We start from the raw sequence: 12689 nt of genomic DNA, 5'->3' as shown, positions 1-12689 counted from the left end.
TGCTGCAAAGGGTCCCAGATCCCAACCTATCTCATCCCCCTCTGTCGAATCGCCTCCAGAGCCTTTTTGCCTGGCTAAGTCCTACTTTTTTCCAGGCACCTAATGTCAGTTCCTCCAGGAAGCCTTCTAGTCCCTCATTCTTACTCCTCCACTCCCAGAGGATCTACTAGAATACCTGGTACTTCTGCCATCAGAGGCCTTGTCACCCTAAGCTGGTGGTTTTGTCCAACCTGCTGCCCCCCACCAAAGTAGGCAACAAAGACCACATCTGTCTTCGTCTCCTTGGATCTCCAAAGGAACGTTAATGAAATAGCATTCAGAGACATAATACAGACAGGAAAATCTGCGCAAAAATAGGATAAGTTATTTTGGAAACTGACATCTGATGTGTAACTAAATGTTAGGTTTCTTTCTCTTTAAAAAACGAAGTGGTTAATGAAAAAAAACTGTCCAAAAATAAAACTTTAATACATCTTACCATCTGACATTCATCTCCTTTTTTTTTCTTTTTAACTTTTTTTTAAAATATAATTTATTTATTTAGTTGCTCTGGGTCTTGCTGCAGGCACGTTTTCTCTAGTTGCAGCGAGTGGGGACTATTCTTCGGGCTTCGCATGGCAGTGGCTCCTCTTATTTGGGAGCACGGGGATTCCAGGCACAGGGGTTTCAGCAGCTGCAGCATGTTGCCTCAGTAGCTCTGGTGCACATGCTTGGCTGCTTAGCGGCATGTGGAATCCTCCTGGACCAGGGATCAAACTCATGTCCCCTGCATGGCAGGCAGATTCCTATCCACTGTACCACCCAGGACGTCCTTAATTTTTTATTTTATATTGGAATATAGTCGATTAACAACGTTGGAATAGTTTCCGGTGAGCAGCAAAGGGACTCAGCCATACATATACATGTATCCATTCTCCCCTAGACTCCCCTCCCATCCAAGCTGCTGCATAACATTGAGCAGAGTTCTCTGTGTGACCTTTGTCTCCTTTTGCTCAGAGAACGAGGGGAGGGACTAAAGAAGGCACTGACTAGAATGAGGCTTATCAGAAAAGATTGCCTTTGAGAACCAAGACATACAGAAGCCAGGACGGAGGAAGTTCCCATTCTGCATGTTCCCAACTCCTTTCCTTCACTCCCCACCTGCCCAGCGTCCACAGCTCAGGAATCTTTCCTCCTAGGGCAGAAACATCGGAGGTTCTAAAATGGCCGAATGAAAACCATCCGTGAAGTCGTGCGTGGGAAATGAAATGCCAGCACATGGGCGTCGGTGACTGTGAGGAAATCGTGGCACCCACACTCACCTGGACTGCCTTTGGTTTGCCTCATTAATCAGCTCCCCAGGTCATCGGGGTGTCTCGCCTCAGGCTCACGGGTCTGGTTTTTGTATAATACACATTTTCCCCCAGTTTTTTATTTCATCTGCTTTTTTCGAGCAGCCTTTCCATTATTTCTGAACATTTGAGTTTTTTTAAAAAAAATGTAAATTACAGACGCCTGTGGATTGACGTCATGTGAAAAGAAGGCAGCTGTTTCCCCTCCCTCCAAAAAGGGAACATGGTTTTAAAACTAATAAACCCCTTAAACCTCATGAAGTCCATTTCAGCCTTTTAAAATGGCTATTTTCAGAAGGGAAAAGGATAAAGAAGAAGCAAAGAAACGTGCCTGGGGCAATGTCTTGGCTGGACAGGGAATGGTCCCAGCCTCTGAGGATAGAAACTATTCCCTTGCTCGGGTCCAAGGTCCAGCCCAGGGAGAAGAAGGGTCACCACGCAGGGATGAGCCTCTGAAGTCCTGGCGGGGGAGAGAGACTGAACAGAGGCAGAAGACAGCAATTTCATGGTTCAGGGGGTTGTGGAGAAGGTAGGAGCAAAGGGATGAAGAGGGAAATAGGAAGGATCCCCTTTGACACCTGGCTGGGAGAGTGAATGGGTGAGCTTGGTAAAAGCAGAGCATGAGAAAATGAGCCGGGAAGCTTAGTCAACACTGTCTGCCTTCTCTAGAAACAGGAATTAAATGTGGAGGAGACCCAGGAGCTGGGCATGATAAATGGCGGAGATATCTGAAACAGCACCACAAGGAGCTTCAGGGAAACCACAAAAGCCTGATTCCACCTCTAATGTGTGCAAGGCTCTCCGGGTTTTGAATACCCACAGAGGAGGGTCCCACTCAGAACCCTTAGATAGAGTCAAGGTCACTGTCTTCTTCCCAGAGGGCGCTGGCTGTCTGTCTCCTCGAGCACTGGGTCCTCTTCTGTCTGTAGCTCTGAACCAAACACCTGGCAGAGACTCACAGAAGGCAGCTGGCAAAATTTTTGAAATGAATGAAAGAGTTAATGTATGAATGGATCAATGAATGAATGAGATGAGTATCTTCTAAGTGGGAGAAAGTATGGTTACTTCTCCTTCATAGGCACCAAGATTACACTCGCCCAAACGAGGCTGCCATGAACAATTGGCCAGGTGAGAGGAATTTAAAAAAAAAGCTTCCTTCCAGAGTGGCTTGTCATTCAGAAAGCAAAATATTCTAATAACAGTTAAGAAGTTTCTCTCTAGCTTTCTCACTTTTCCGGGTTTAACAGGCTGGGATTTGAAAATCAGAGAAGGCAGAAGGGACAGCAGAGTCGACTTGAAAGTGCCCCAGGGAGAGGCTGGTATGTGACCCCTACTTTCCATGGGGGTTGCTGACCCTTGATATTTAGAAGCCTTGGAAGGCAGACAACCTATCCCCCCAGGGCCCTGAGGGATGGTGTCAGCTCTTTCCATTTCTGAGGTGGAAACAGTCTTGGGAGTTCCTGAATTGGTTTGCCTCTCAGACTCAAGACAGATTCCCAGCAAATCAGCCAGTGCTTCCCCTCTGTTCCCATCTGGTTTGAAAATAATTTCTCTAGTGCCTCCAGTTCCCATTCCATGGAGAAAGATTTAAAACATATAGAGCATAACCCTTCTCTATCCCACCCACATCAAAAGACACTGCTGGAAAGGACCCCTCCAGGGAAAGTGCTTCTGCACCCTGGGTGCCTGGAATTCACTCTTCCTTCTAGGCAACTGCAATGGAATAGAGGGGAATTAGTTAATGTCCCCCACAATTTGAACTGGCTGGAGAAAAGCACATCCTTCACCGTTGTCTTTTCACTCTGCCTTCTAACTTGGGGAGCGGGGGATACGGCCTCATGAAGCTAAAACTCTTCCTGCTAAAAGTAAAATCACTTTAAAAGAAATACAACTGCTGACCAACTTTATTCACCTCCTATTTGGATGTGAAAAATGCTCCAGAGGGAAGTTATGTGAGCAAAGGCCAGGATTTACTATATATTTCCCACAAATAGGGCTCCCTGGTTTGTTCTGCGAGAAATAAAACCCAGAGGACCCACCCAGCAGGCCTCTTGGGCAAAAAGGAGTCGAAGCCAGATTTAAAAAAATCCACTTCAGGACTTTTTTACTGCTGGGGCGGGTTGCAGAACTGTCAATGGGCAGGAAAATAGGACATCTGGAATGTGGCTCTGTCCCCTCCTTGGCTGGTATAACTCAACATGTAAGTCAGATCTTTTTCTGTGTGTGCTTTTTTTTTTTTTTTTAATGGCCAAGATTTATCTGGCCTCTATTCATTTTTTAAGCCCAGGGTGAATATGATTATTAAGTTCTGTATGATTACACTTGTGTAAATTAAAAGCCATATTTCACTACTAGACAGATCTCCTGCTGGCCTGAAAGGTAAAAATGGCCAGACTAAGCACTATGATTCAAGACACTGGTTATCCAACTCACCCAGAAGATACTAAAAGAGAAAGATCCTGTGATTTTCCTCACTAAAGCTATATCCCCTTTGTGCCTTTATAAAAACTGGTTCTGGAAAAGTTGGTGCCAAGATGCTCAAACTGAAAGTAGACTTTTGGATTAATTTAGTCACTCATGTTCCGACCGTGGCAACGAGAGGCTCTTATAGGCCTTTTTTGCAGCAAGCAAATTGGTTTGTAAAATTGGCATAGCCATTTTAACTCCTAAAGGGATTTGAGAGGTAAGTGAGTGGACTCTTCTGGAGACAGTGATCTCGGGCTCTTTTGGTCGGGGACTGAGATCAGTTTTGACCATAAGGAAATGTCTTTTGCATGGAAGTCCACACTTGGCATTTGCTCTTAAGTTAAAAGCAAAAGCAATGTAATAAACGTTTGGTAACAACCCCCTGCATGTTTAGATTTATTGGCTAGTTAAATCTTTAATGGTTAAAGTTTAAAACCTTTTCTTTCAATAGCCTAGGGATTTGCACAGCTGGAAGGTTGCATTTTAATATATTCAAATTGGAATGGAAAAGCTAAAATGACCAGGACATTGACTTTCATTCTCAGATACTCCCAAGCTGGTAGTGAGCTGACAACACGCACAGCCCTGTGGCCTCCCTCCTCACCTAAGCCAAGCCCAAAAGGGAAAGAGGAAAGAAGGAAGTCTGCTGCAGGGGCCAGCTGCGATAAATCTCTTTCTGCCTGCACTCACCTGCTCTTGTTCTCCACCCAAATAGTTGAGACATCAAGGAACATCAATATTCTGGTTCTGCCATTCAAGTGACCCATCTTGGCTGGGTCATATTCTGCCAGTTTCATCTTTGTGGAAACTGCCTAGTTTGGTGGCCTGAATTAGAAAAGTGGACAACAACAGTGGCAAAAGGCCTGCAGTAACTCAGGTGATAGAGGTTGATAACGTGATGAAGGGAGATGGGACAGAATGGAAGGCCCTCAAGGCATAATGGAAGTACAAAGTTTGGATTAAAAATTGGGAGTGATGGACATGACCAGGGGTGATCCTGATGACATCTAACCAAATGCAGGGAGTTTCAAATTGCTTTACCTGAATGATTTTCTGCATTCTCCAATCTGGCACTATTTCACTCTCCTTTTACAGACAAGGAAACTGAAGCATGCAGAGGTTAAGCAACCTGCCCGAGTTCATGTGGCCAGAAAGAGATTCTTTCTGGATTCAAACCCAGGTAGCCTGACTCAAGAGCCTACCGTCTTAATGGGACTTTCAAAGGGTTGGGGATGGAAACAGCCAAGGTCTTGGATATTAAGGGGCACGAGTGTTAGAGCCAGTGGTAAAGCAGAACCAACAAGGTCATCCCCACCTCCTTCAGGAAGCATGAGAATGAAGAAATTCTCATTCTCACACACATCCACAAAAGCACACAGCCACTTCATCCCAGCAGTTCCTTACGTACCTTAACACACAGAGACATGTTCTGACAAAGACATGCTGTGTACTCTTCACTCACTCCTCAGGCACATGCTTCAGAAACACACAGACGCCACCGTGCCCTTAAGCTTTCACACGGATATACCAACATTCAGCTTATATTCTGGCACCACGCAGGCTTGTACACACACACACACATTTATGCACACTAGATATATGTGTATCAGTTCAGTTCAGTTCAGTCACTCAGTCATGTCCGACTCTTTGCGACCCCATGAATCCCAGCACGCCAGGCCTCCCTGTCCATCACCAACTCCCGGAGTTCACTCAGACTCACATCCATCGAGTCCATGATGCCATCCAGCCATCTCATCCTCTGTCGTCCCCTTCTCCTCCTGCCCCCAATCCCTCCCAGCATCAGGGTCTTTTCCAATGAGTCAACTCTTCGCATGAGGTGGCCAAAGTACTGGAGTTCCAGCTTTAGCATCATTCCTTCCAAAGAAATCCCAGGGCTGATCTCCTTCAAAATGGACTGGTTGGATCTCCTTGCAGTCCAAGGGACTCTCAAGAGTCTTCTCCAACACCACAGTTCAACAGCATCAATTCTTCAGCGCTCAGCCTTCTTCACGGTCCAACTCTCCCATCCATACATGACCATTGGAAAAACCATAGCCTTGACTAGATGGACCTTAGTCGGCAAAGTAATGTCTCTGCTTTTGAATATGCTCTCTAGGTTGGTCATAACTTTTCTTCCAACGATATATGTGTATAACCAGATGCAATTATCTTCTGGTGATCCCTTGGGACTCTGCAACGTCATTGTTTCTCAAGCACTGACTGCTACCTGTTCCTGCTGACCTGGAGCCACATGGCCAAGAAGGGACCCTGAAGGATGAAGGATAAAGCATGTGGATCAGACTGCCAGGAATATAAGATGACCCAAAAGCCCCCAGGACAAAGTAGAGATAACCAGAATCATGCACTGACCACTTCCAATCCCCTACCCTAAGAACTGTCACCTTGAGAAGAGTCTACCTAGCCTTTGCTAGTGAACTTGGCCAGGTCAAGTTTAAAGGTCGACCCTGGGTCTCTGGTCACTAACAGCTATCTCACTATCCAGGATAAAGGCTATAGGAACAGAAGTTGGATTTTGTTGAAGAAACTTATTTGCTGGATCCCAAGAAGAGAAGACTCTTGACGGAAAATGCCAGGCTCCCAGTGAATTTTCTAGTTCTGAAACGCTAATATTTCTCATATGGAAGCTCACAGACATTCACAGGGTTTTCAATTTCAAGGCCATTTTGGTTTTTTATGGGATCTGATGTTCTCTGCACAAACATAGGTTCAATAATTGACAGAGTGCCAGGCTGCCCACTCTGGCACTCACAAGCCTGTCATGCAGGACAGCAAAGCCACGGAGTTACTACAGCCCCCAAAGCCATGCCGTCTGCTCCCTGGCACAGAGACCTTGCCAATTGCAGGAAGTTGGGAAATAAAAGAAAAGTTTCAAATAAAAAGATGTCAATTTAACAGCCAAGGACCTGGAAACAGATGTTCCTCGCGTAGCCCCAGAGACGCCCACTGGCCCGCCCATCCGTCCTCCGGGTTTTCAAAGTCACTTCTTGTCAGGTGCCCTGGTTAAGAGGGAGAATTAATGAGCTGTGCTCCATTTTACGGCTGTCGTCTGATGTGGGAGCTGTGCACGGAGCTGCTCCGCGGACAGGCCAGCCCGACTCCCAGCAGCTCAGCCTGGATCAAAGCAGAGAGCAGCTTGGCTTTTATAGCAAAATGATTAAAACCGCGTGGGGCTTGTTTCCTCCCACGTGACCTCTGACAAAGTGCAGAGGAGAGAGCAGAGGAAAGGTGAACCCAGAGGTCTCCAGCCTCAGGGAAGAGCAGGACCTGAGATGCAGGCATCACAGCAGATAAGCCTGGATATACTCATGGGCACACACACAAGCAATGCCTTTTCTCCTGCAAGTTGAAACCTACCCTCAGAATGAAAGGCCAGAGGGCCTAATTAGCCAGGTTAGGAGGATCACAGAGCACCACGTAGATGACAGCAAGCTAGCTAGCTAGCTAAGTTCCTGCCTATTCAATTACTCCTAGTTCTTGAAGGAAGTAGTACCACTGGATTGAACTGACAAAGTATTAATTCTCAAACGTCCCTGTTGCATCTGGACAAATAACTTCTCATCCGACTATAGTCTTTGGCAATTCTGCCACTGCTGACCATCACAGTGCCCAGTGGCAGGCAACCTCACCTCTGACCTCCCGCCTGTTCTGCTCCTCTGGCATTCCCGTGTAGTCTCCTATTTCTAGCGAATAGACTAAAGCAGAAGTCATGAGATGCCGCTTCCAAGTTTATGTTTTTGAAAGACTGTGGTTTCCTTCTTGGGCGTGCTCTGGCCCTGAAGGAAGCCAGTGGCCAGCCTGAGGCTGAACTAGGAGAAGCCCACGTGGCAGAGACCTGAAACAGACCTCTCGTCAGCAGCCTGGAAGGAGCTGAACTCTGTCCGCTACCACGGGAGTGAGGGTAGAAGCAGGCTCTCTCAGGTAACAAGTCTTCAGATTATTATAGCCCGGTCACCTTGACTGTAGACATCGGGGAGACCTAAGCGGTGCCTGAATTTCTGACATGCAGAAAGTCTGAGATACTAAATGATGATCCTTTCAAGCTGCTAAGTTTGGGTGCAGTTTGTTAGGTGGTCATAGAAAAATAGTGCACCTACCTTGGCCCCTCCTCCACACCTGAAAATCACAGCTCTTTCCATCTTCCCTCTTCCCCTGAGATATCCCTGCGCAGCCAGGTATAGTTTACATGTTTAGGTGGGGCTTCTACCATTAACCTTATTGAGGCCTTTAGTCTCTGAGCTCATCCCCACTCCTATCCCCATTTACCCGTTCCCCTCACCCACCCACCTCACCTCTTTTGTGCCTTGAACATATTAGATGTGCATGCTCACGGCCTTTGCACTTCCTCAGGGCTTACTTTCTCTCTTTCCACAAGCCTCTGTTCAAACCATCACCTTCTCAGCTAGGGTTTTCCCAAGCACTCGAAGTAAAAAGGAAATGCCTTCCACCAATCCCCTGCTGCTCCCTTCTTTCCCTTTCTGGCTTAGTTTTTGCCACTGGCTTTGGTATCAACTTGCATACTCCATGTCTTATTAATTTTGTTTCTTGCTTGACCCCTCTCCTCTGGACCAAAGAAAAGGGATTTGGGGATTTCGTCTGTTTTGTTCACTTCTCCATTCCCAGTGTCTAGAACCTCGCCTGGCCCATTGTAGGCATTCAACAAGAATTCACTGAATAGAGTCATGAATGGAGATATAGACCTCCCATTTTCTAAGCACCTATTATTAAATACCAAATATATTTTGTCATTCATCCTCATAACAACTCTATGAGGTTGACATTCTTGCTTCTCATTTTATGGAATTTAAAACCTGAGATGAGGGGATGCTGCCTCATTCAGGGTCCCACAGCTAATATGCGGAAGTGCTAGGATTTGAGCCTCCTACATTCTTTTCTCTACCCTTTTTCCTTTGCATGGATAACTCCTTCCAGTTAATGAAGTGCTTTCCAAAGCAATGATCTCATCTAAGCCTCACAATAACCCTGTGAGCTTGAAATTACTTATTATCTCCATTTTGACAGAAATGGAAATCAAAACTCAGAGGTGAAGGTATGTGCCCTGGCTGACACAGCAGAGCTAGAATTTCTTTGGTTCATTCAAAAGACATTGACTGAGCAGCTCCCAGGTGCCAGATACCATAACTAGTAGGACAGGGTCCCCCCTCAAGTCTTCCTGTTTCCCACAATCCCCTGTCCCATGAGACCACATGTTGGCCACTGCAGTGTGCTGAGTTCTTGCTCAGAGTAAATGTGGATGTTGGTAAACATTAACTAATCAGTTAAGAGACATGGCCTCAGAGGAGCTGGTCCAAAGGGAGACTGACAAGTGAGATCTGAGACCTCTGGGAAGGGAAAAAGAAGAAATTATGAAGAAGGAAATTTTTAAAGATGGATCCAGAAGATGCATTAGGCAAAAGAAGGTGAGGTATCAGATTTTTTAAAATCCCCTTTTATTTCTATTCCTCACCCCCATCCCTCTTAACAGGCAACCCTCTTACAATGTGCATATGAATCTCTTAGTTCATTTTTGCTTTTGCAAAATGCTTATATTTCTCTTGTTCATATTTTTAACTTACACAAATGATATCACACTGTATCTCTCTTTCTGTTTTTTTCTACCCAGCACTATGTTTCAAAGATCCACGGATGCTCCCGAGTGTACATCAATCTGTTGCTTCCCACTATCACATAATATGCCATGGTATGTAGCTACCACATCCTACCCATCCACTCCCCCAAGGACGACACCCAGACACTCCCCATCACCAGTGCTGTTCTGTGACATACACCCCTACCATGCCCCTCCTGAGCCTGTGGAGGGAGGTCTGCCGTACACAGGTGGCAATAGTTTTAACGCAGTAATCCTGTTTGCTGCCCTGATATGTTCCTCCAAATAAGAGCACTCACCTTTGTACAGCCTCATATCCCAGCCAGCACTTGGTGTTATGCAGCTTTTTAATTTCTGCCAGTCAAATAGTTGTAAAGTGATATCTCATTATTTCCTTAATTTGCATCTCTCTGATTATTAATGATTGGAACAACTCTTCATTTGCTTGTTGGCCTTTTAGCTTCTCTTGAGTGACAGAGTCAGATTTAAGTGACAGAAGGAAGATTTGTCCACAAAACTAACTTGGATTCTTGGAAAAGGGGGAAGACTTGGAAGGTACCTGAGCGTGGGAACCAGGAATTCTCAGGCAGCACTTCCAAGTGAAAAGAGGCTTCAAGCTGAACAGCTTGGACCTGAACAACTGGATTTTCCTGGAAAACAATCTTTTTATTTCCCCCAAAACACCACACAGAACATGGAAAACAGGATGACTCAGAAGGAAAGAATGAAGTCAGCCAAGAAGATAGAAGCTAGATTCTGCCAGTCAAAGCACATTTCCCAGAAACTTAAATCAATTGGATTCTATTAAGAGGAAGAATTTCTGTTCTTCAAGAAACAGAATTAAGAGATTGGAGAAGCAATCCACAGTATGAGAGAAAATTTCATAGAAATATATGAAATGTACATGTAAGACAAGGAACTCAGATCCAGACTATATATAACTTCTATAAATCAACTTAAAAAAGACAAAAAGGACTCAGCAGAAATATGGGCAAAAGACTTGAACAAGTACTTCATAAAAAATGATATACAAATGACCAATAACCATATGAAAATGGGTTTCCACTTCCTTAGTTATCAGAAATATCGACAGAACCATCAGACAGACACCACTACGCACCCACCTGAGTGGCTGAAATGAAAAAAACAGATAATACCAAAGGTTGAGAGGAACATAAATTGGCAAATCCTCTTTTGAAAACTGTTCAGCAGTATCTTCCAAAGCTGCCCTTTGGGTATGTATACCCTTTAACCCAATAATTCCATCCTAGGTATACATCCAACAGAAATGTGTTCACCAAAATATATGTACAAGAGTGTCCATGGCATCACAGTTCATAGTCTACATGAACTAGAAACTACCTAAAGGCCAATCAACAGCAGAATAGATAAATAATCGTGGTTTATTCACAGAATGAACTATGACACAGCAAAGAAAATGAAGGCACTACCACTGCCCACAAGAGTACAGATGAATTTCATAAACGTGAAATTGAGCAGAAAGTAGCCCGACACAAAACAGTGAGCGTTATCTTGATTTATACCATCCATATAAAGCGCAAAAACAAGTGAGGCTGATCTACGGTGAAGTCAAGTCAATGATTATCCCTGAGCAGGTATCAGGCGGGAAGAGTAGCTGGGATAGATTTGGGGAAATGTTCCATTTGGGGAAATGATCAGGGTGTTGATTACATAAATGTGTACAGTCTGAGAAATGGCATCAAGCTGTGTTCTTCGGATTTGTATTCTTTTCTGTCAATATGTCATGCTTCAATAAAAAGTTCAAAAAACGTATTTTGTGGGTACCTACCACCTCACTGCAGCCCTATGCTGCAGGGGTAGGAGATAGCCCAACAAGGAGCTCCTGGCAACAGGCAGTAGTGTTGGAATCATCCCACACAGAGGACAGATGCTCACCTTAACTTGCTTTGTGAGCCAAGTATGAGTTGAGTGCACAGCCAAGACATGCCTCACGAGATTTCAGAGGAGAACCAGATAGGACGGTCTTACATGTGGGTAGGACTTTATCAAGAACCAAACCCTTTTCTGTGTTTTATCCTGCTCATGCCCCTTTGCAGCTGAGTGAACCAAGATCCTTACAAGCAACAGGACTTGCCTGCAGCTACACTGCTAAAAACTCCCAGAGTCAACATCTAGTCTTCAGGTCTCCTAGCTCAAGGATCTTTCTCTCAGGGCACACTGCCAGCTCTATTTGAGCTGGAGCAATCAGGGTAGACTTCCTGGAGGAGGAACACATTACACCAGATACTGGAGGATGAAGACAACTCGCAAGGGCAGACATCAGAGGAAGTCCAAGCATATGCTGTGCCCAGTCTGGGTGCTTACCAATATAACAAGAACTCAGCTTTCCTCAGAGTGGAGGTGCTCCTGGGAGACAGGCAGACAGAATGGCCGGGAGAGTGAAGCCAGCTCCCTGGCCTCGCTCTCTTGCCCCTTCTGCAAAGCCCTAGGAGTCTCTCCTCCCAACAGCTCTCAGTGCCCCCAGATTTATTTTGCTTTCTTTCGCTAAATCAAACTTTATCAGACAGTTTTACTGTCAGCCGTTAAACCAAAATGTGTTTGTGCAACAGTAAACACCCTGTTACTGCAGGGAAGAATTACATAAACAACAGCAGAGACAGGCCTGACTCGCCATACCCAGGAACCCGTGGCGCTCACGGGGATGGAGTAGGGCGGGCAGGAGGGCACTGCAGGGGCATCCCCAGGCCTGAGGGCCAGCAGGATGTCTCACACTCCGGCCCACAGCACCCACTCTCACCAGAATGGAACGGCTGGCAAACACTTCTCCAGCCAGAGGCGTGCGTGGTCCTCCAGAGATCTGGGTGGGTGAGACCCTCTCCAGATCCCAGGGGGTGAGGGCAGACAGGGAGGGAGAGGACATGCTAGGCAGGGGTGGAGTGGGTTGGGTTTGGATTAGAACTTAGTGAGACAGTGCAGGCGGAGGGCTAAAGGGGCTGGAAAAAAAGATGAAGGCTGGAGGGAGGAAAGAGAGGATTAGGGTCGGCTGAAGAGACAGGAGGGAAAGGAAGAACATGGCAGCGAAGCTGACTGCTAGAGTCTAAATTGTTGGCCAAGGAACAAAGAGGTTGAAGTCCATGGGGGCATGGGGGTTTATAGCAGCCTGGGTGAGTGGCAGATTATTGGGATATCTGAGCAGAGAGAGACAGGCACCAGTGTGCAGAGTAAGCCAGCTGGGCTGTGCCTCTCACTGGGTACGCCCGAGGTCATCAGGCCTTCAGGCCCCT

At 45.9% G+C, this 12689-nt stretch overlaps 1 long non-coding RNA gene across 1 annotated transcript; it reads left to right on the top strand.

Moving 5' to 3' along the window:
• The first annotated feature begins 8567 nt into the window (after window positions 1-8567).
• On the top strand, window positions 8568-11217 carry LOC132659413 (uncharacterized). Its single transcript, XR_009599855.1, has 2 exons — window positions 8568-9516; window positions 9884-11217. It is a non-coding gene; the product is annotated as an uncharacterized LOC132659413 (long non-coding RNA).
• Window positions 11218-12689: the final 1472 nt, after the last annotated feature.

Source organism: Ovis aries, chromosome 3 (assembly GCF_016772045.2).
Source record: "Ovis aries strain OAR_USU_Benz2616 breed Rambouillet chromosome 3, ARS-UI_Ramb_v3.0, whole genome shotgun sequence".
Taxonomy (NCBI): domain Eukaryota; kingdom Metazoa; phylum Chordata; class Mammalia; order Artiodactyla; family Bovidae; genus Ovis; species Ovis aries.
This window is presented reverse-complemented; position numbering and strand designations above follow the sequence as displayed.